At 59.7% G+C, this 6,268-nt stretch overlaps 1 non-coding gene across 1 annotated transcript; it reads left to right on the forward strand.

The window, feature by feature from the left end:
• The first annotated feature begins 5,616 nt into the window (after positions 1-5,616).
• Positions 5,617-5,688, forward strand: TRNAQ-CUG. The gene has a single exon. It is a non-coding gene; the product is annotated as a tRNA-Gln (tRNA).
• The last annotated feature ends 580 nt before the right edge of the window (positions 5,689-6,268 follow it).

Raw genomic sequence — 6,268 nt, forward strand, 5'->3', positions numbered from 1 at the left:
TCCCTCCCCAGGTCTGCGAGGGGACCAGGGAGCAGCCGTTCCTGCGGGAGCGAGGCTCTGGGTTCCCTCCTCAGCTCTGCCAGGAGACTGAGGAGCGGCTGTCCCTGCGGGGGTAGGGCGCTGGGTTCCCTTTCCAGCTCTGCAAGGGGATTTGGACGTTGTTTTTCCTGTGGGGGTGGGGCGCTGGGTTCCCTTCTCAGCTCTGCCAGGGGACTGGGGAGCGGCCGTTCCAGCATTGGTGGGGTGCTGCCTTCCCTCCCCAGCTATGCGAGGGAAAAGGGGAGAGGCCATTCCTGCGGGGGCAAGGTGCTGCATTCCCTCCCCAGCTCTGCGAGGGGAAAGGGAAATGGCCATTCGTGCGAGGGCGGGGAGGTGCCTTCCTTCCTCAGCTCTGCGAGGGGAAAGGGAAATGGCCGTTCCAGCAGGGGTGGGGCGCTGGGTTCCCTCTGCACCTCTACAAGGCCACTGGGGATCGGACGTTGGTGCGGGGGTGCTGCGCATTCTTTTCTCCCCAGCTCTGCCAGGGGTCTGGGAAGCGTCCGTTCCTACGGGGGCGGGGCGCTGTCTATCCTCCCCAGCTCTGCGAGGGGAATGGGGAGCGGCCGTTCCTGAGGGGGAGTGGCACTGGGTTCCCCTCCCAGCTCTGTCAGGGAACTAGAGAGCGGCCGTTCCACTGGGGTCAGGGTGCTGCCTTCCCTCCCCAGCTCTGCGAGAGGACTGGGGAGCGGCCGTTCCTGCGGGGGTGGGGCACTGGGTTACTCTCCCAGCTCTGCGAGGGGACTCTGGTGCCACCGTTCCTGCGGTTGCGGGGTGCAGGGTTCCCTTCCCAGCTCAGCGATGGGACTGGGCAGCGGCCGTTCCAGTGAGGGTGGGGCACTTTCTTCCCTCCCCAGCTCTGCAACAGGACTGGGGAGCGGCCGTTCCTGCGGGGGAGGGGCTTTGCCTTCCCTCCGCAGATCTGCAAGGCCACTGGGGAGCGGACGTTCATGCGGGCGTGGGGCGCTTTCTTCCCCCCCCAGCTCTGCCAGGGGACTGGGGAGTGTCCTTTCCTAAGGGGGCGTGGTGCTGTGTTCCCTCCCCAGCTCTGCAAGGAGACTGGGGAGCGGCCTTTCCTGCGGAGTCTGTGCTCTGAGTTCCCTCCCCAGCTCTGTACGGGTACTAGGTAGCGGCCGTTCCTGCGGGGGTGGGGCGCTGCCTTCCCTCCTTAGCTGTGTCAGGGGACTTGGTAGCGGCCGTTCCAGCGGGGGTGGGGTGCTGGGTTCCCTCGCCAGCTCTGGGAGGGGACAGGGGAGTGGCCGTTCGAGAGGGGGAGGGGCGCTGGGTTCCCCACCCAACTCTGGGAGGATACAGGGGAGGGGCAGTTCCAGCGGGGACAGGGCGCAGACTTCCGTTCCCAGCTCTGGGAGGGGCCTGGGGAGTGGTGGTTCCAGCGGGGGGGGGGGGGGAAGCGCTGGCTTCCCTCCTGTCATAAACAGATGGTTAAGGGTTAATGTCTCTTTTACCTGTAAAGGGTTAAGAAGCTCAGTGAACCTGGCTGACACCTGACCAGAGGACCAATCTGGGGAGAAGATACTTTCAAATCTCGGTGGAGGAAAGTCTTTGTTGTGCTGTTTGTTTTGTTCTTTGCTCGCTCTTGGGGCTAAGAGGGACCAGACGTGCAACCAGGTTTTCTCCAATCTTTCTGAATCAGTCTTTCATGTTTCAGAGTAGTAGGTATAGCCAGGAAACGTGGATCAATCTTATGTTTGTTTTCTTTACTTGTAAATGTGTCTTTTGCTGGAAGGATTTTTACCTCTGTTTGCTGTAACTTTGAATCTCAGGCTAAGCGAGGCGGGGAGGTCCCTCTAGGCTATATAAATCTGAATACCCTGTAAAACATTTTCCATCCTGATTTTACAGAGATAATTTTTACCTTTTCTTTCTTTAATTAAAAGCTTTCTATTTTAAGAACCTGATTGATTTTTTCCCTTGTTTTAAGACCCAAGGGGATTGGGTCTGAACGCACCAGAGATTGGTGGGGTGTAAAGCACAGGGGGGAGGTTAATTCCTCTTTGTTTTAAGATCCAAGGAGTTTGGATCAGTGTAGCCTCTCAGGGTAACCCAGGGAGGGGAAAGTCTCGGGGGAAAAAGAGGGGAGGGAAGGCTAATTTCTCCTTGTGTTCAGATCCAAGGGGTTTGAGTCTTGGATTCCCCAGGGAAGGCTTTGGCAGAACAGGAAGTGTGCCAAACACTATATTTTTGGCTGGTGGCAGCATACCAAATTTAAGCTGGTAATAAAGATTAAAAGTGATCATGCAGGTCCCCACTTTTTGGACGTTAAATTTCAAAGTGGGGAAAAAACCTTGATACCCCGCCAGAATGGACCTTGCCTGGGCGGACTCGCTGTGGGAAGCGCACGGAGGGTCAGAGGATGCTGAATGCTCCAAGCAGAGACCCAGGAGGTAAAGACTTGTGAGCTTCTTGCCCTAATAACTTCTGCTCCAAGGGAGAGGAGGCTCCTCAAAGTCCTGACTGGTTTTGTGGGGAGCAGTTCCAGAGCATTGCCCATGGTCTCCGTGACAACTGGTGGCAGAGGTGGGATATACTGCACCCCGTGAATGGCGCTGCTTGCAGTAAGTGACTGGGGAGCAGTAAAACAAAGGAGGGATAATGAGAACCAGGCGTGCTGAAGGCTCAGAGAGGGACGGTTTCAGGGAGCGGTTAACCTCTGGGAGTGTGTGACCAGCGAGAAGGACTGTTGGAGTAACAGGGTCCCCCTGAGGACTGCAGCCAGCAGTCTCAGGGGCGGAGGAGCTTGCCGCTTGCCCTGGGAGAGAGGATTTTTGCAGTAGCAGGTTCCCCTAGGGATGGCAGGAGCAGTCCCAGGGGCGGAGGAGTCTGCAGCTTGACCCTGGCAAAGAGGTGGTGACCACGAGAAGGGGCTGCCACACCAGGGGTTCTTCCTGGAAACCATGGGGGAGCCAAGAGCACACAGGCCTGTCAGTCCAGAGCCACTTGGGAATGGTGAAGTGATGGCCTATCACCATCTCCTTGAGAAGGACATTGTGATCCTGTGTACAAAGAGGGTTACGCACGGGGAAGTTCACCAAGGCACAGTTAATCATGAGTGGGAAGAGAAGGACACGTCTGAGGAGCAGCTTCCTGACCCAGATGGGGCTAAAAGAGGATCTGGGAGCAGCTGGAGCAGCAGGCAGACATCCCCGAGAGTCTGGTCTCCAAACAGATGATGGTTTTCACGATCGGGTTCCCCATCAGGGGATCGAAGACATATGGGATGGGAGCAGAGCCTGAGAGTGCGAGAGGATCGTAAGAGCAAGAGCCTGAGGAAAAGCTGCAGGAGAAGCAGCACCAGCATGGACTGGGATGGTGGAGCAGAGAGACATAGGGGGCTGCCCAAGGGTCAGTGGGGAAACATGCATGGGGTGGCAAGACCCTGGGACAGAGAGAACTGTGGTGGTGCAGCTGCAGATGCTGAGGGGCTGTGGGACCTGGGTGAAGGTCCCCAGAGTGAAGCCCCCCGTCCTGCATATGGCCTGGATCCATGTGCAGACCCAGGAGGGGTCTGGCTGGCTGGTCATTGGGGTTCTCCAGGATATTGGCTGGGAGGCCCTGTTGGGGGGTGACTGTGTCTCTTTGGGACAGGATCCAGGCCCTGCTCCTGTAACGGCCGAGGATTTGAATTCAAATCCAGGGAACCAGTTGGGTAAGACAGAAATGATCTGTGAAAATGCAAATGACCTGGCTGGCAGGGGGGAAGGGCTGCTGGGCTCAGGATACCTGCCTACCTATAACCAGCCCCTGGGTCTGAGTGGGAGGAAGAGATGCTCCCCACCCCCCCTGCACACCGGAGTGGGGGCTCACGCTGGCTCTGAGGCTGTGACTAAAGCAAGGAGCTCGCTGCCTGTCCCCACTCGAACTGCCACTCCCCAGGCCCCTCCCAGAGCTGGGGAGGGAAGCCAGCGCCCTGCCCCCGCTTGAGCAGCCACACCCCACGCCCCTCTCAGAGCTGGGGAGGGAGGCCAGTGCCCCGTCCTCACTTGAACGGCCACTCCCCAGTCCCCATCCAAAGCTGGGGAGCGAAGCTAGCACCCCGCCCTTGCTGGAACCGCCACTCCTCAGGCCCCTGCCAGAGCTGGGGAGGGAAGCCAGCGCCCGCACGAACGGCCACTCCTCAGTCCCCTGGCGGAGCTGGGAAGGGAACCTAGCGCCCCGCCCCCGCAGGAAAGACTGTGTCCCAGTCCCCTCTCAGAGCTGGGGAGGGGAGGTAGCACCCTGCCCCCGCAGGAATGGCCGCTCCCCTGTCACCTCGCAGAGCTGGGGAGGGAACCCAGCGCCCCAACCCCACAGGAACGGCTGCTCCCCACTCCCGTCGCAGAGCTGGGGAGACAACCAAGTGCCCTGCCCCTGCTAATACTGCCGCTGCCCAGTCCTCTGGCAGAGCTAGGGAGGGATGGCAGCGCCTTACTCCCGCAGGAACGGCCGCTCCCCAGTCCCCTGGCATAGCTGGGAAGGGAACCCAGTGCCCCGCCCCCGCAGGAATGGCTGCTCCACACTCCCCCTGCAAAGCTGGGAGGGCCCCCAGCACCCCGCCCCCACAAGAACGGCCACTTCACATTCCCCTTGCAGACCTGGAGAGGGAAGGCAGCGCCCCTCCCCCACAGGTTTGCAACCAGGCCATGGCCATGGCCGGGAGCTCAGCGCAGAAGCTGCTCCAGCCCTGCAGCCTGCAGGGCAGCGTAGTGGGGCTGAGGGCAGCACGGAGCGGGCAGAGCCCAGGTGGGCGGGGGGCGGAGACACACGTGGGGCTGACACGCTCCTGCCAGGAGCTGCCTGGTTCACCCCTTGCCCGGGAGCTGCAGGAGGGGCCCGGATCATAGCTCGGCTGCAGAGCTCGGAGCCCAGGCTGGGCCCAGGAGTGAGAGGATGGGGGAGCTGCGGGTGTAGCAGAGGTTGGAGCCGAGAATTGGTTGGAGATGGGGTTGTACCACTTCCGCTTGGTGGCAGGGGGGGCCCTACGGCTTTTTTTTTTTTTGCTCCGCCCCCCACATCCCAATATTTCATCTTGACATCTGGTCACCCTAGCCTGATATGAAGGAGGATGTCTGGACCAAGGGGCCAGGGACTGGCCTTTGCTAGAGAAACCACTGTCAAGTTTTAGCCAGTTAGGACAGGTCATCAAATAAGAACAACCTCAGGTATCAGTAACTGCTACAGGCTGCAAATTCCTACATGCAGCAGTTTCTGGCACTACACCTGCACAGCTCTGCTCCCCGGCTCTTCTCGGGCTCCTGCTCTCTCCTTAGCTCTGCCCCACTCTCGCCCAGGCAGTTCCAGCTCACATGGAGGATGGGACCCCCTGGCCTGGTGACTCTCTCATTACACTACCTGGCCTGTCAGTGCAGCTAACTTGGAGCTTTGGCCTCTCCCCATTGTCCCTGGGGACTGTCAGTCTCAGGGTTCTGATTTCCCATTGATCCTTTCCCCTTCTATTGGTGCTGGGAACTAGCCAACGATCCCCCCCCACACACACACTAAGATTTAGTAAAGGGCCAAGGGCCCCCTTACACAAGCCAGCCCCATGAGGGTCACCGATGTGCAGAGAAGGCAGCACAAGCTGGTCCCATGGTGTAATGGGCAGCACTCAGGACTCTGAATCCTGTAATCTGAGTTCAAATCTCAGTGGGACCTTGTGTTGGCTTGTGGTCATAGGCGGCAGGTTATATACATGTGTGGTGCTCGGGCTCCAGGAATATTCACGGCTGGGGGCCCTGCTCCAGCAATATTTGGAGTTGGGTCTCTTCCCCTGGCCCCTGCCTGGCACCCCTCCCCCTGCCTGACAAAAAGCAGCATGGGCCTGCCTGCTCCTGCTGCTAGAGCAGAGAGATTCTGGGCAGAACTGCAGCCCCAGAGTCCTAGTGCAGGCTGCCCTGAGCCTCTCCAACACCCCCAACCCTGAGCTCCCTCTGAACCCTGATACTCTGCCCCAGTCCTGAGCCCCCTCCTGCATCATGAATCCCTCATCCTCAGCCCTATGCTCCCTCCCAGAGGGTGCACTCCTTCCAAGCCCCAGAGCCTGCACCTCTCACCCCTTCCTACAACCCTGCCAGAGCCTGCACCCAGCACCCAAACTCCATCCTGAACCTTGCACCCCTCCTGCACCCTAATCCCCAGCCCAGATCTCCCCCCTAAATCCCCCCCCAGAGCCTTAGGCAGGTGGGGGTGGAGTTTGGGGGGCGGAGTTGGGGGGCAGGTTCTGGGCACCACCAAA

This window comes from Gopherus evgoodei, unplaced genomic scaffold (assembly GCF_007399415.2).
Source record: "Gopherus evgoodei ecotype Sinaloan lineage unplaced genomic scaffold, rGopEvg1_v1.p scaffold_138_arrow_ctg1, whole genome shotgun sequence".
NCBI lineage: Eukaryota > Metazoa > Chordata > Testudines > Testudinidae > Gopherus > Gopherus evgoodei.